The sequence below is a fragment of the Gymnogyps californianus genome, chromosome 7 (assembly GCF_018139145.2).
Source record: "Gymnogyps californianus isolate 813 chromosome 7, ASM1813914v2, whole genome shotgun sequence".
Classification (NCBI taxonomy): domain Eukaryota; kingdom Metazoa; phylum Chordata; class Aves; order Accipitriformes; family Cathartidae; genus Gymnogyps; species Gymnogyps californianus.
In genome coordinates, this window is record NC_059477.1 from 14580705 (window position 1) to 14598374 (window position 17670).

Sequence of the window (17670 nt, forward strand, 5' to 3'; positions counted from 1 at the left end):
ATTACTATTAAAATATAGCAGTGCCGGCGGCTACGCAGCGGCAGAGCTTTACAGCAGCAGCAGAGCTGCAGTACCCAAACAAAGCCCTTGAGAGCCTGCAGACGGAGCCATGCCACACTGGGCCAGCATGTGAATGGAGACACCCAACCTGGAGGGATGCAGATAAGGTGGCAGCATGTGCCCCTTTCTAGCGAGCCAGCACTAGCACGGCACTTCGGTCTTGCATTTGGGCTGCATGCGCTGGGATCTGCATCGTCTTTTTTGCTGAGACAGGTGGTAAGAGGAGATCCTGGACTGCAGGAACCCCCAGCACTGCCAGCAAGCTGGGAGAGAACTGTCCTCCCGACCAAATGCTTATTCCCATCACTACAGATGTGCCTATCTATGTTTTTCCTTCAGATGCAAGCATTCATTTTTGCAGCTAGTCAGAAATTCACTGACAAATGCCAGCGTGAAATGTTTCATCTCCTGTTCAATGAACTGTCACTGAACCAAAAAAAAAAGATCCGCAAGGACATGCCTGTGCTCCTGGTGGGTCTGCCCAGAGCCAGGATTTGAGGAGCCTCCCAGACTCACTCGTGACATTCTTCCAGTTGAGGGGAAATCTAGCTAGTTTTTAAGTTTCGGTCTAATTCAGAAGGATTTTTTGCTTTTAATTTCTGGATACAATGGCATATCCTGTGAACTGGAAAGCCTGTGCACCAGCAAAGCTGTGCATTAGACCCGTGCAGGTTCTTGTGCAAAGCTGTGCATTAGACCCGTGGAGGTTCTTGTGTCCTGTCACTTGGGATGAAGAAGTCAATGAACTCATCTGATACCCCAAAGAGTTGAAACAATAAACAGAATATGCAAACCGCAGCCACACAAGGCAACATGAACACCTACGCTGCCCGAGAGATTCAACGGGAGCTGGTGCAGCAAACGTGCTGGGTTGCAACTATGAAGATGTCCTGGGGCAAGAAGAGCAGGCAGACAGAAAAGCTGTGAGGGATGGCTGCAGGGAAGTGTGGGAGCAAGCTGGCGAAGGGGACTGAGGAAAAGAGAAGAGAGGGAGAGGTGCGGGACCACACACCAGCAAAAACAGCCCTGGAGTCACGAGCAAAGACATTTTTCCCCACATAATTTTTCCCAAGCGCAAGGAAACGTTTCTCAGTGAAGGCAGAGGTCGGCAGCAGAGGTCGGCAGCAGAGGTGCTTCCCCTCGCCATCATTTTCTCTTTCCAAGGCCCAGAGTCTGCTGGGCACTGCCTTTTCTGCTCCCTACCACCACCATGGAGAGGCAGCCATACGAGGAGTGACTGACTTCAATGAAGCCATGGTTCACTGAACCACCCAGCTAAAGACTTTTGACCTGGGAGGAAAAAAACCCTGGAAACAGTGACAGCATCTTTGCCTGGCTTTTACCCTAAAGCTGAAGGCAACAGCAATGAACGCAGTGATGGGAACAACCAGGGCAGCCCCTCCAGGGCCTGCCATCCTTCAGTTCCCTCACCTTGGCTCACAGCTGTGTTTTGCCCTTAACAGCAGGGCTGGTGGGTCTCACAGGGGGAGAAGAGCGCTGCTGGCTGCACAGTGTCAGTAGGAGGTGCTCTTTGCTCCCCTCGTTTTTTTTCCTTCCCATGTTTTTTTTTTCTGGAAATTTTGCTGCCGAGGTGCCCTCCCAGTTGGCAGGAGCAGAGCCATCCTGCACACAGCAGTGCCACCAGCACAGGGCACACGCCGGGCATTGCTCCACCACTGCGGAGTGAAATAAAAGTAGGTCAGGAAAGTAGGTTTCACAGAAGGTTTCCAGTCCAAGGACTGGACTTGTCACCTCACTTGCCACCGGTGTGGGAACCAAAAACTGCCAGCGCCAGCCAGCAAGTGGGACAGGCAGCTGCCAGGACGCTGGGCAGAGCGGGCAGCCCCTGCCCTCCCAAAGCCATGGCACAGTACACGGCCGCTCTGCTGCACCCACCTCTGGCAAAGGCTGAAGGTCTCCGTGGGGATGATTCAGGTCTTGCAGGTTCCCCAGCCACCAGCTGCACTTGCCTGATTGATAACTGAAGCAAACTCCTAAGCCCAGGGCGAAGGCACTAATTCCAAATGCCCACTGCCTCCGCCGGAGCGGCAGGACAGCGCTCCGCCAGCCGGTGCGATGCTCCTCCTCGCTGGAGGGGTCTGCCACCGGTCACGGATAGGGGAACAGAAATCACTGCACGGGGCCCCCAAATACTTGACTTTGCCCCACTAGTGAGCCAGAAAATCACCCACCACACTGCTGCCTCCTGCAGCAGAAGGCATGCTCCTTTGTTTAAGACACTTTCTAATGGACGTGCTGCAGAGCCACCACGTGCGTTTCTGTGATGCCCACTCCAAAAGTCCTCTGAACATTTAGGAACCCCAGTACACTGGGCTCCAGCATGGGACTAGACTTTGTGGGTCACAGCAGCAGGGAGGATTTCTAACCACTGAGGCAGAAGGGCTGGTGTTGGCACACAGCAACTTTCTGGGAAGAGAAGTTACTTGTGATAAACCCCACATAAAGGAGGGAAGATTCAGGCCTTGTGACCTCCAAAGCAACTCAACCCACAGAGATCACGGCTGTATTTTGGCAAGTGGGGCCCTTCCACCTGAGGTGGGGGTGGCAGTGGCTGGGACTGGGCAGGCAGGAGCAGGACAAAGCCCTTGCTCCCTGCAGCAGCTGGGGCAGGCAGCCCGAGAAACACGGATGCAGTCAGTGCCTATTGAAGTCCCTGTCCCTGGCTGCCCCCCCGCCCGTGGCTCCCCCAACGCAGGCGCCCATGCAACTTTTTGGGGGCTAAAACCAGTGCCGCTCCCTCCTCGCTCCTGGCTAATTGCTTTAATGCATCCCGAGGCGCCCGCCCTGCCTCTCTCCCACCAGTGGCTCATCATTAATTCACAGGGCTGAAACCCCCCGAGCAGCATCCCGCTGGCCGTCACGCTGCAGGGGGCTGATGCGGGGCGGCTGGCCGGCCACGGAGAAGGATGACATCATTTTTGTGCTGGGAGCCAGGCGCGCGGGGCCGGGGGAAAGGCTTAGCCCACTTATCTTCCGACGTACACCTACAATTTTCCCTTTCAATCTCCTTCCAATCTGGCTACTCCCACGTGAGTTACTAATATAGGACACGCAACGGGGCTTCTCCCCGCCTGGCCTATCCTCATCTATTTGGCTAATTAGCTTGGTTTCACTGGGGGGGTGTGGGGGTAGAGAGAGGGAGAAGGGATGAAAGGGGAGGGGGGGATCTTGTCCAAAATCCACCCTTCTGCTCCATCTTCCCTAACCCCTAAACTGGCCAGGCTGAGCACGGCTCTGCTGACACTGGCCAGCAGGACCCGCCGCGGGGCTTGTGCTTGGTGGCTCTAATGCCATATCCAATGCCCTGCAAAACTGGTGGGCACATTGTTCCCTTCCCACCCACCCTGCCAAAATACCTGCCCACAGCAGCAGCCCTGCAGGCACTGGGGCAGTATTGCCCCTACCCTGGGGAAATTACAGCCCCCGGCCGGCCAGCAAGGCAGGGTGGGAGGGGAGAGGGGCAAACAGCAGAGGGGTACTAATTTGTTTTCCTCCTGCCCCCTCCTGCAGTGAGTCCGGGACACATGGGGAGTTTGGGGGACATCTCCCCCTGAGAGGGAGTCCCTGACCTCCTGGCGCCGGGACCCACCAGCACCAAAACTACCTGCAGCCGGACCCGTGGCACGTGAGAAGCTTTACGAGTCATTCGGCGGGGAATGAGTGGTTAATTACCATGTGCCACTGCTGTTAACCTCTGCAAATAAGTCTAATTATCACAGATTAATGAACAGAGCGCAGGCACATCCGAGGAGCTGTCGCTGAGGGTCTTTCCAGGACCACATTTCATTATCTTTCTGAGCGCTGCTGTCCTGCCTCCCCCACTGTCCCCGTCCCCCCTCCCCGCCATGCGCCTTACTGATGCTCCAGCTGGTCCCTGGGAAATGTGGCCCCACGGCTCCCGCACTGCCGCAGCAGTGGAGAAACCCCAGGGGGTACGCCAGGGAAGGCATGAAATCGGGGTCCCTGACGGCTCCCAGAGCTCGTCCCATGGACTTCAGTGTGGACCTACAAGGATGCTCACATATCAGGGCCATTTCCTTGTATGGTGTTATGGGGACCCCCATGATGTTTGGGTTGTGCCTACCCCAGAGGCCCTAGCTTTTGTGGGTAAATAATCGGATGAGATCCTCCTGTCTCATCTGGGAAAGAAAAAAAAATAAAATAAAAAACCTAAAGCATGTCATTAGCTCTTGTGGTTGCAGGGAAAAGCTCAAGTGAATCTCACAGGCTGAAAAAGCAGACAAAGGAAAAAGAGACCACAGTTATTATTTATTTTAAAAGCCCACTCCTTCCCTACCACCACCTTATGAGAGCCCATGGCTGGGCAGAAGGGAGTCCTGGCACCTGCTGTGGGATGGGCAGCGGAGCAGGCAGCCACCTCGCAGGGCACAGCTGTGGGACCTTGCTGAAGACGGCAGGAATGGCAGAAGGCTGGGTATGGTATGGGATGCAGCCTCAAAGCGAGGAGCATTAATAAATGATAAGATTTTACGATCGTGTCAGGAAAGCTTACACTTCCAGCATTAAAATAAATAATGAAACATTTTTTTTTAGCTATTCTGGCTTATTTTCAGCACTTGCTGAATGGCTGATGCTTTGTTATGGTTGCTTACCCAGCACTCAAGAGCATCCTTTCAGATTTGAACCAATTAGCCCACGCTCACCTTGATGAGCACTGCTACAACACACGCACATGACTGCTGTACTGAGGCTCCCATGCCAGCAAATCGATGGAGCCTTTTTTCGTTACCCTGCCTGAATTTAAGAAGTTGCTAGCCCCATCTTCACGTGGTCTGATGCCAGGAGGGGTTTGCCAGCGGAGAAAGGAAATCCGCATGCGGGGACGTGCTGCCTTTGCAACCAGCGTCTTATTGCCCCCACAGAAGAGCCCCATGGGCCTCGGCAGCATCGGAATCGAACGTGTCCCATTGCCTCCCTCATGGTGGTTTTGCTGCTGAGCAGCACAAATGCGTCCCCAGCTTTGACACGCTGTCGCGGGGAGGAAACCAGCAGATGCAGAGGAAGCTGAATGGGCAAATGAATGTTAAAATAATTGGAGCCACCATTTCAGACTTGATGAATATGTTGCTCAAATTACAGCTCTGCCTTGAAAACAAAACAAAACAAAAGCCCCGATGAATGTAACATTAATTTAATAATAGCAAAACTTGTAAATAATGTAACACAGTTAAATGGTTGCTCATGCAAGATATCTTGAGAGGAGAGTAAGGGACTTTATAATTTTGGGGCTGGGATGACACATGTTCTGTAAAACGCAATGTTTTATTCATCAGCTCCCCCAAGAGCTGGTGAGGCGGTGGGGCCGGGGCCGAGGCACTCACAGGCAGCCCCCAGCCCTGCCACCAGCCGCGCGCGTGCCCCCTCCTCCTCGCCAGTCCCTTGGGTTTCCTCAGCACCGTCCCTCCTTGTGCCCGGGTGCTGGCGGCTCCTCCAGGGCTCCCCCAGCCCGGGGCCCATCTCCCCCATCCCGCAGACATCTGTGACACCCACACATCTCAGACGTCTCTCCTCCCTTCGCTATGGCATTTATTTAAATATTTCTCTTATCCTTCACTCTCCACCACGAGGTGGAATTTAATTCACAGAAAAACAAGAAATGCAGTCCAGGGCCAAGCTAGTAATTACCATCAAACCCAGAGAAAACCAGAGCAGAGATACTCAATTTGACTCTTTGTCCCTTCAATTTTCTTCAGTTGCCCTTTTTTTTCCTCTTTTTACTGCTGTAACAGCCTATCACCAGCATCTACAACTTCCTTTCACCAAGGACCTCTGGGTTTTTCCCTGCCTGCTTCCTCTCCTTTACTTATTGACATATTCAATAATTCAGAGAAATCTTATTTTAAATGCACCGGGCAGAACTCGCCCCCAGGTTTAAAAAACAAATCCTGTCACGTTTGGCAAACAGCTGCACACAGAAGGCAGACATCAAACGTATATATCCAAATATGTAAATTCAAAGAATCAATAGATATAGCATATTCTTTATTTTCATTTTTCATCTGGAAATAAAAGCTCGTGCGTAACATTATCATAATATTGCCGTATTGATTTCCTTGCGGTAAGGAGCATCCTACGAGATGTGCCCCAGGAATAAGCTTTCCTCTCAGAGTGAAGGTCAGCCTGCTGCCATGGGGACTATTCTTACATGACCAAAACTGCTTGATGGAGAGCTGATTTGCGGGCCTAGGCTCTAACCTAGTGTGACCAGTCTTCTTCCTCCTCCTCAACCCAGGAGGCACATAAGTGCCAGCTAAGGGAAGACCTTATGCACGGGGCTTTCAGTGCGAGTCCCATGGCACCTAAGCGCTCCCCCAGCAAAGACCTGGGGTCTGAGCTGGTGACGCAGGGGCTGAAGCCTGCAGATCAGCACCCACCATTCATTTGCCCCCCAGTCTATATTGATTCTGTGCACTAAATTTATTCTGCTCCAATATGGTATTCGGAAGGTTACCTCTCCTATTTTATAGCCTGTAGTATACTTATTTTTCACTTCTCTGGCGCCCACCACGTTACACAACCTCACAGTTGACCAGTGCTCTCCAGCCATCATCTGCCATGTAACTGCCCAGGTTTGTTTGTAGATAATTGAGAAAGAAATGTAAACGCGCCGAGATGATTAAGATATACACAGCTGGTGTCACCAGAAACAGGAAAAAGGAGCGAGCACTGAGTACGTATGAAAAAGCAGCCCGTGCTGTTTCATACTGACTCATCCAGGACCGTTAGCCTCCAGATGATGCCAAAGGCAAAGAGGCTGCATGGCAAAACTGCTGGGCTGTGCCTCTGGGATTTCTTCGTGCATTATCATTTTCATCTCGCTGCTGTCGGTTATAAAATAAATGTGTACATCGATACAGTAGTGGCAAGCAAGCGTCTGTTTTGAAGAGACGTTGGCATTGTCTTATAAATGTCAGCAGCTGAACAGCAGCGGGCTCCGTCACCTGCTACCGCTTCTATCGCTTCCCTTTTATTAAAAATACATATTGACAATAAAAGCTTCGGCTAAAAAACCCAAGCCCCTCCCTCCCCAGAAGAAAGACCTTGCTCTGCTCTTCTTGGAAAATCTTTAAACATGTGCCCTGCGAAATGACCTTACACATCTTCTCCCCTCCTGTGAATGCCATTGAAGTACGCTTTTAAAACCAGGCAGTAAAAAGTGAGGCTCCTGTAAGCAGTTTAATAGCGGTGCTTCTCACAGCCGCTGCAGCAGCAAATGTTTGAGCTTTCTAAAATACTGCATTTTGTCCAACCCGCCACACTCCCGGCCAGGCGGTACTGTGCCGTGCTGTGTCGTGCATGCACGTGCGGCCAGCGCACACAGCTGCACAACACACGGCCCCCTGCCCCATCCCTGCAAGTGCTGCAGTGGCTCTGGGCACGCACGGGGCTTGTGCCACAGGCAGCAGGGATGGACACAGCCTCACACCAAGAAGCCTGATGCTTCTTGCTCACATTCAGGGGCGTTGAGTGCGGAGGGCTTTGCTACCCCTGGCAGATGGGAGCCGGGCTGGAGCTGCTCCTGAAGGCTTTCGCTCACTTCTCTGTGTGCAGGCGGTAAGGAGAAGTCAGAAGCTGGGCAGATCTGGAGGGGATTTATCATAGCTGACCGAAGCACTGTGGACAGCACTGTTGGAGCTTTACGATGATATCAGTTTAAATTATTTTCTCCTTATTGTTAGGTGGATTAATTTTTAATTGAAAATTATTTTTAAAAGTGGGAACCCCTTTCCTTTATAAGTAATACAGGAGAGAGAATTTAGAAAAGCGTTCCATGAAAGCAAATGGACTTTATTTCAACAGTCCCTGCCTAAAACCTCACTATTTGAGTTTCTGTCTCTTTTTTACTGCTTTCCTTCACCAGGCATCTTGAGGACAGAAGGCCAGCGATGTTTTAGGAGGGTGGCTTACTGTACACAGCCCACTGGGTGCTTCAGACTCTCACACATATCTTGGGTTTGCAGTGGAGATGCTGTTAAACAGACGATGGTCATGCCTGCAGTTTGCATCCCTTTACACCTCTGTATCAGGGAACCAGAAAGCTGCAAGTCTCAACACCTTTACAGAAACCCTAAAGAAAATACGTTGTTCAGGAACACGAGCACGTGAACACCGCCACATAAATGTCAATCTCCATGAATCCTAAACATCAGCGATTTGTAAACTATCCGACTCCAAGTCAAATTGTTTTATGGTTAGAGGAGCATTTAATATACTATGAACAGTTTAAAGTTAGCATTTCATATTCAGAGTGATTAATGGCACCATATTGTATTTCAATTACTATGAGATACTTCCCCGTAATAAACGATGACAATAATATTCACATTAAGTCAATAAAAAGCATCTTCAAAGTGTGATGTATAAGTGCCATTATCACAGCCCAATGTGAAAGCATCAGACAACAAGTTAGCAGCACTGATAACAGAAACCCCAGCATCCAAAGGTAGATGTTTGTGCGAGGCAGAGGTATTGCCCTCTAGCTCAGGAAGCCACACCAGCTTCCCCACTTCTTCTAGGTACAACTTCATAAACTTCAGTCGGGGAGCTGATGAGATGGGGACTGCAAGCACGGACATCCTACAGCCATTTCCTAGGCACTACGGCTGGTAAGAGCTACACAACAGATCACACCAAAGCCTTTCATCCTCTCTTTCTTCTTCCACGTGAAACCTCATTAACTGAAAAGGGAAATTATTTTTGCTCATACTGTTTTAACCTGCTTGCTTGCTTGCTTTTTAATTGCTAGCACTGATTTAACTTGAGTGCCCAAGAGCATACTGACTGGGAACAGCTGCTTTCCGCAGCCTCACACCTAGAATATAGTTGCATTCCCCATCAGGAAGTGGAAAACTGGGAAAAAAAATTTTTTTTCAAAAACAAGAAAATATTTAATTTCAATAAACAGTGAATTTTTTGTTTTGGCATCTTAATTTAATTTTGTTTCATTTGACTAAAATAAAAAGACACTTGGCTTAGATGTCAAAACACAACAGCATATATAAAAAATTAGATACAGTATTAAATATCATCTAGAAAAAGATAATGATAATTAATAACTGTTATGAACAGTGTATTTATAGCTAGCAGAAAATGCAGTAAAATGAGAAGGTGGAAGTAAAACGTTTTTGCATCATAGAAATGACAATTCTGTCTCTGTCAAAACAAAACATTTCACAATTATCAAAACAAAACAGAAAAGCCCAAATGACTCACTTTGACTTTCCTGTTGAAAACTATGTCCAGATTGGCACTTCTCACGAAATGCCTCAATTTCAAAAAAAGCTGCATGTTCTTCAGATGAAAATTCACTTCTGCTGGAGACCTTTGCAGCCACTCCTGCGGAAGGGCTTGGGAGAGAAGGTGCCTGTGGTCGCACTTGGCACCTCTGTCCCTCTGGTTAAGGATTTGGACCCCCTGCCTGAGACCCACACACTCCCTCCACTCAGTGGAGGCTGGACTCAACAGTCTCCTTGTTTCTAAGGTAAAATATAAGCAAGTTTGTCTCCCCACTCCACAAAAAGCAAGGCTCAACCTTTGGTGCTACCACTAAGAAGCAATGAGCAATGAATCAGTAACTGTGGTATTTCATAAAACTCTACAAGGACTTTTTTTTTTTTTTTAAACAAAAGAAGACGAGACAGAGAGAGAAAATAAAACCTTTTTCTTTGCAGGTCAGCTTTAACGCACCCGGTGTGGGGATTGCAGGAGAGTCTGGAAATCTCAGAGGGAGCCATTATCCGTAGATCACTGCCTGGGCAGACCATAACGGCCTCTCCCGAGCTATTAGAGGCAATTGTTTCAATAAGCATTCGTCCTGCAATCAATGGCAAGACAAATGGTGATGCCCCTCCGGACTCCTGTTGGTCTAGTGGGGAGGACACGGCCCTCGGGCAGTGGGTCCCAAGGGGACGGGGGCCCCTGGCCTCGCTGCGGTGGCCTGGCCGGTGAGGACGTGCCAGTGCTTGCCACACAGGCAGGGGCTCACCTAGCAGTGCTTCCCCAAGCAGCTAGACCCACAGTGGCTGGTGCCCTTCTGAGGCTGGGTGGCTGTAGCTGCCCATCGCGGCCATGGGCACATTGCTTCTGCAGTCCTTCATGGAGATGCCTCCACCAACATGCTCTGCAAAGCACTGCTGAGCTACCCAGCACCCTGCACCATGACCACACAGCTGCAGCCCTGCACTACAGACTGCCTCCGTGCTGTTTTATAAATCCCCGACATTATGACCAGTGGCTTTTATTAAAACAAACACTTAGACAACTTAGACTTGGCTAAAGACCCCAGCACTGCCTCCTGGTGCCGCAGCAACCAAGGTCTGCGGTGGTTCTGCACAGACACGTGGGGTGACCACGTGGGCTAAGCTGAGTACCACGCTGTATTGAAACCCTCCCACAGTGCCTGCCCATGTGGGGGCTCGGGGGATCTTCACCCAGCTTCCCGCAGCCAGCGAGCGCTCTGCCCGGGGACATGCACCATGTCAGCCGTAAGGATCAACCCACCGCAGTAACATCAATGTAATTTTATTAACTGTCTACTCTGCTCTGAACGAGAAAATACCAGCTGCTTCAACAAGCTTGTATTTAAGGTTTTCGTTCCAAACACCATTTTATTTTGTATTCCTAGACTTTTCTACCAGCTTGTCCAAAGCAGGAACAAAACATGCATGACAAATACAGGGGCTGTGCGCCCTGCCACACACTCTGTCCAAGCCCAGTTGAAAGTGGAAATTACCATCAGAAAACAAAGAAACCTCCATAGTTTATCAGTCCTAATCCAATTAATGCTAATAATGTAGGTTACTAATAATAGTACATAGGTCTATTCAACACAAATCAAACTCGTACCGCTTAATGTACAGCTGAGAGATGGAGGCAGATGTAGCAGTAAAACACAAGTTGAGTTTCCAGGTCAAACCAGGCCATGCCCTGATCATACTGCTCCTCGCTTTTCAAGTTTCATATTATTCATTTCTTGAAACACATGTTCCTACTTAAGCCAATGGGAAATTTGCCATTGACTTCAAAGGGACCCAGAGCGAGCTCCTGCAGCAGTCGCTCTCCTTAAGGAGAAGGACTGTGCATCCCCAGTTTTGGCACGACACAAGCAATCCTGCCGGCTTATAAAGTCATGGTCACACTTAACACCACAAGTGCTGGGTGAAAGTTTTTGCAGAAATACTCTGCTAACCTTCATCACAGCAACTTACGAAAAACACACGTGAACTTGTGCAGAATTCAGTGAATAGGTTCATAAAAATGATTTTAAAAGTACATATGCATGCTGTAGTGGCTCTGCCCAGAAAAGGATGAGTCACAGTTTCTCGGGACACTCTCTGCAGCAGGACTACACGCTTGAAAAATGCAAGAGGGCAGAGATTCAGCCCCCACAGTTGGTCTCCCCGGCAGCCCCTGGTGAACTGGAATCTACTCGGGGTGGAGGAGCCGAAGGGTGGGAAGTTTGCAGCTGGGGCTCTTCCTTCTCATCCGAACAGGGGAGGGCTCATTCCCCAGCAGAGCTGTACTGACAGCAAGGGCAAGGCAACATTTTACGTCACCCGTCCAGGCCGCGCAAGCCCTTGTGACTCCCCTGTCAAAAACCCAGTGATGTCTTTGTGTGTTGCCATGGAGAAAAAGTGATGTCAGAGACCGAGGCAGCCGCTGAGCCCGCTCGCCTGCTTCCAAGAATCTGCAAGAGTTTCTGGAGAGACACGTCTCCTTCCTTCGCTCCTCCAAGGCTCTGCCTCTCCATCTCTCAACTCCTGGTTTCAGAAATCAGCAGGGATCCATCAGGCATGACAGGCACCTGCCTTCTGCTTGGCAAAGCTCTGGCAGAAATGATGACACCCAGCGTCTCTACCCTCAGCCACCCACAAACCAGCTCTCATGGCAGGGCATTGCAGAACAAGACTCAGATCTTCTTGGCTACCACTTATCACCCGTATGACCTCTTAATTTCTTTCCTCAGAAAGAACAACTTCCCAGCTCACCTTCTACAGGCAACCTCCACTTTATAAAATGATTTCCCCCATCCCTTATAAAATAATCTCATAACATTCCTCGTGGCTTTAATAGTAATAACCAATTACTCACTGTTGGCAGGAATTGCTATGGGTAGAAAGGGCAGGGATGACAAACTGCTGGCCACCCTGCTGAGCACTGCCCCAGAGGAAAGAACAGCTCAGCAGAGCTCCCTCAACTCCCAAATCGAGGCGGGCAGCCAGTTGTCTTCTCCAGCCACAGAGGGCTTGGAGGGAGCAGGTACAATAGCTACAGGCCTGTCCCTGCACCTTAATCTGCAATTTGAGAGAATATGGCGTTTATTCTGGGTTCTGACTTGCTTTGTGACTTTGGGCTAAGCTTTGCCTCTCTCGCATTTAACCTGTGAGCTCTTGTGTTGTGCAACTAACACCCCAGGATTAATGGAGCGCTCTTGGTGCTACTGCCTTTCTACCAGCAGCCAGATATTCATCTGACCCAGCAATGCAGCGTGCAACGTGGGCCAAACGGGTATGAGATGCTCTGCCAAGTGCTGCTCACGCTATAGACAGAACCATGTAGACCCTCAAGGGAAATCAAAGCCAAGGAACAAAGACTGTGGTGGGAGAGAGGCCCAAAGACTGACTCTCCCTCTTGAACAACATCCATTTTCCTTTCAGCAGTCCACAGTTGCCTGGCAGACAAGGGCTGAACCCCCAGGAGAGCTTGGTTGTGAGCCATTTTTTTTTACAGACTATGTCTGCAGGGCCTTGTTCAAAGGTCCATCTTCAAGCAGGGTAAGGACTGAGAGAGGGAGAAGCCCTGGAAGTGCAGCTGGCATTGGGATGGGAAGGGGCTGCCCAAGGGAAAAGCTGTTTCCATTTTTTTTCTTACAATAGCAGTCCCCGAAGAGATGCTCTTTAGAGGGTGAAATGCTGCGATACCCAGGTGATGCCCCTGTGTCACGCCAGCAGAGCCCGACTGATAAAGCAGAGCAGGGACTATGGCCCGGGGTTGAGTTTGGCTCCAGTCTCTTCGTATGAAGCCTGGTCACTGCTGTGGGGTATGCGTGTGCTTGTGCCAAGCCAGGTATTTTATTCTTCATGCACCTCTGCTGGGGAACATGAAAAGCAGCAGGCGAGCAGCACAGCCGGGACACCCGCATGCGCCCAGCACGACTTGCTCTGGCAGGCAAGCTCGAAGCCTTGGCTTGCTTCCCTGCACTCCAGCATTTCCTTATTAATTCACACATCTGTGCTTGACTGCGAGAGCCACGTCTTCAGCAGCTTCTTGTAAGGAACGGGACTAAGAGAGAAACCCCAAGAGGATGTGAAAACAGCACAGTAAGAGTCTTGCAGCTTCCAGCCAAAGACAGACTTTGCTTTCAATGCATTGCATTTCCTTCATCTGTGGAAAGTCTATGGAGAAAAACCCAGCGACGCTGCTCTAACCCCTGCTTTCTGGAGAGCCCTCTCCTTCCGGCACGCACCAAGCGCCACGGGTGTTTGCTGCGGTGCTGCAGAAGAGCCGTGCACTGCAAGCCCCCCTTGCTGCATGTGCTACCTGTGCTGTGATGCCAGCTCTTCTTAAAAGGGCTCTTGCTGGCTAAAGCCAAGACAAACCAATGCTTTGTCCAGAGTAATGTGTGTAATAACACAAGCCAGTCCCCAGTTACCATCTGCTGAACCATGCCAGTATCCTCCTATTTTATGGTAAGGTTTCCTATAAATTACCCAAGTGCAATCCAACTCAGTCATTAAAAGGCCACCAACCCAGAGATGCAGCACACAAATGTGTCTTTCTCATCTGCTGACAGCTGCACAGCACCTCTCAAGGCTGCCGGGACCCCATTCCCAGGCCACTCTCTCCAGCAGCATTGTTGCACTGCTACCAACAGCAGCCCAGGAGGGTCTACACAGTGGACACCTCGTGTGGAAGCCATAAGAGTCAGGCCTGAGCCCAAGACTCAGAGGTCTTCCTTGCAGCTCATTAGTATTTATTATTTGTACTGTAGAAGTACCTGAGAGCCTACTAATATGATTAGAGACTGTTTATGTCAGATGCTGAACACCAACAGAATAGCAATGATAACTGCCCTTGCCAAGAGGTTCAGAAACATACAGATCACTTTGGGCAGAAGGGAGGACTCGAAAGACAGCAGAGAGAGCAGTTAGATGCAGATATGTTCAGAGCTCTCAGTGGGACCCAAAGGAAATCACGTTTCCCACCGGTAACACCAAGGTTGTACCTATCTGCCTCTGGAAGCTTTGACCCATCACCATACTGCTCTAAGCATAACTGCAGTGCTCTCCTGGACAGCACTGCTTTCCATTCTGGCTTTGAAAACTGGGAGACAGAGACCGATCCTAATGCGAACAGCCACAGCCATAAGGTAAAAATGATTACAAGAAATACAAAAACCCTAGAGCACGTGAACAAACCACAGCAGATGAAGACTCCTTCCCCAAAGTGGAAACTCAATCCTGTTACATGCTGAGTGTGCTCAGTGCCTTTTCAGGATGGGGGGTCAAAACCCTCTGGGACAGATCCAGATCAGGCCCGTTCAGCTATGATTTCTAACCTTCCCTTGAAGCATTGGGCTTTGTTTTTTGTCTCAGCCCACAGAACTCAGCTGGATAATGTTTCTGCTTCAGGATGGCACGTCCTGCTTTCCCACCAAACATCTTCTGCGTCTGGCCAGCGATCAACTTGCAAAGTCCACTGAGACTTTTGGATGCCCTAAGCTATGATTATGGGTTAAACCCATTCATCTCTAATCCTGGAGGGTGCTCATTAGCTGCCCTGCAATTAAACCCACTGCAATGTCCACAGGGCACGGATTTGAAAGGGAAGGGGAGCCAAACGGTGCCTGTTTTCAGGAAAGATGGGAGGCACGGGAACCTGCTATGCCACACTCCGGTGTCCCTTTCCGTTGCTGCAGATCTGGGGAGCAGCTTGTGGCTCACTGGAGGCCAGGAGGCACCTCCACCCATACAGGCCCAGCACGGAGATGCCACCACCCTGCTTCACAGCGTGTCCCATCCAGGCAGAGTCACGCGCCAGTGAGGGTGATGGCTGCGAGCTACAGCCATGCTGCTCCCCAGGACGGAGACGGGAAGGGAAACCACCTCCGTCCCCTGTGCCCTTGGGGATGCTGTTTCCGGGCTGCATCTGCCAGAAGGAAGTGTGAAATACTGAACTACCCTTCAGGTCACTGAAATGCTGCTGTGCAGGGATGGGAGGACATGGGGCCAACAGCAGAGGCCTTTCTCCAGGAAACTGAGGTCTGAGGAGGAGGTGAGAGATTGGGAGGGTGGGAGGTATCCAACTGGAGGGGGAACAGGGGATGTCCGGGGCCTGCAGAGAGATGCTTCACGCCATGAAAGGAAGTTGTCTGCCTTTCAGCTGCTTGATGTTTGTTGGGATTTTGGTTCTCATCAGACGTGGACACGGATACAGATGCACAGACACATTTGGGTATTGGGAAGTGGCAACTCTAAACAGCATGGTGGCTTTTGAGCTCTCCCGCTGCGCCTCTGGCAGCCTCTTTCCAGCCATGCCACCTGACCATAAACCACCACCACAAGTCCTCCACTCCCCGGCAATAGCTTTCTGCATCCACTCCTGGAGAGGGTGCAGCTGCAAATCCAAGCACGCTCCAGTGGGCTTCTCAGTGCTCTTCCTCCCCTTTGCTCTTTGCAAGGCTTTACAACCAGTGGCAACGTCAACCCTACCAACGTGCAGGTACAGCCTCTTCCTCTCCAGGAGGGACACTGACTGAAGAACCAACACCTTTGAACATCTCTGTCGCAGGTTTTAAGCACAGGAAAGCTGTATTAGCTCTCAATTTGAGATCGGGAAAGAAAGCAATGCAGCTGGCAGCCTAACATGCAGATGTGACAGTAGAAGAAACCGATAGCCTAGACACCTGGAGAAAGTGCTTTAGCACTTTTGTTGACTACGGAGAAGACCGCGGGTTTTAAAACTGCATCATGAGCTGCATACAGGGGATCTCAGTATAGCTGTTTCATTGGTACCAAAGGGAGTGTATCCAGTGAAATGTTTAAACTATAAATTGATATACTACCTGACGGCTTTACGGCACATTGTCACTGCCCAAATCAGAGCAGTGAAACACAGACCCAACACCCCAAAGTCCCCTGCAAATCAGCCTTCCCTGTCAGGTCCCCACTATGCACCCCTCGCCATTGCTCCTGGGGGCAGCAGGGCTGGAAATATCACAAGGGAAAGCAACCAGAGTGACCAAAATTGTGATTCTGCGCACACCAGTGGCTTGCAGAGACCTGGCCAAGTGCAGGGGGTCATTCTGCGCTCCCAACTTGGAGAGGGTAGAAGAGGTTGTTGCCAGAGGTCCTGGGGCACGCAATGAGAAATTCAAGTTCTTCCCAGAAAACAGTGAAGTCACCTCTCTTTCTCTAGAAGAGCAGAAGGAACAAGGAAATGTTTTCTTTCACTAGCACTAACCACTCCCATTTCCCCTTGATGCCAAAAATACAACCTCTTCCCTTTTTCCAGGTGCCAAGACCCATCGGCGCTATTGCACAACAAGCCATACCACTTCCTTGCATCTTCCTGACATTTCAGCAAGTCACAGGAATGATGAAGTTTGGGGCTGGCCTAAAAAATCCTCTCCCTATCCAGGCTATTCTCTTTACCCATTACGGGACAAATCTGTGCTATGGCTGAAATGCCCATCCTTACTCCCTGCAGGTCCAGCCTGCACCCTTTGCCTGAATTTTTGTGTAGTCCTCTGTGCCCTTGAGCCCAGCCATATAGCAGTGGCGAAGTATTGCTCCTCCTCCACGTCTGATCGCGTTGCTCTCCGTGATGGGTGGTGTGGTTGGGCAGGAGCAGGGAAAGTGGCTATCTGTCAAGAGTAAGGTCAGTACAGCCTAGGAAACAAAGGAGAGCTTGACAGAAATTGCCTTCCATTACCTCTGGTTTAGCACAGGTAGATGCTACCTCAGGTGCTGGACCAACAGCATTATACCCAGCGTATCACCACATTCATTTTTTGTCTAGACTTTTCTACTTCTGCCAAGTGACAACCCCATTCTGCTGTCTCAACTGACCTCCAAAGCAGAATATCCAAGACAATAAAAATGCAACGTCTGCCTGGAAACCACCCAGGCAAGCGGCCAGATCTCTAGTCCAGCTCTTCACCTCAAGGCTCACAGCCAAAATCCTGCCCTCAGACACAATTCCTCCCGAAGCCAGCCAGAGCAGCAGACCAGCATCTGCTCACCAGATCTGGCCATCAGTTACAGTGCAACCTGGGCACAGGCTGGACTCTTCGCTGGTGTAAAGCAACTGAGCTCCACAACTGAGAACAACCTTCACCCCGAGGGTGGAAAAGTGGCTGTTCCTACAGGACATGTGTTCAGCAGGAAGTTCAAGATAAGATAGACAAGTAGAAAGATTTTAATTGATTCAAATGAGAGCTAGTCAGTAGCAAGCATAGGTGACTATCACTGCAGAGGGGACTCCTGGGTTGCCTGTATACGCCAAGCTTTGCAATAAACCAAAGCATGAGCAACCACAGCTTGCACAGGCCAGGTCTCCTCTCACGCC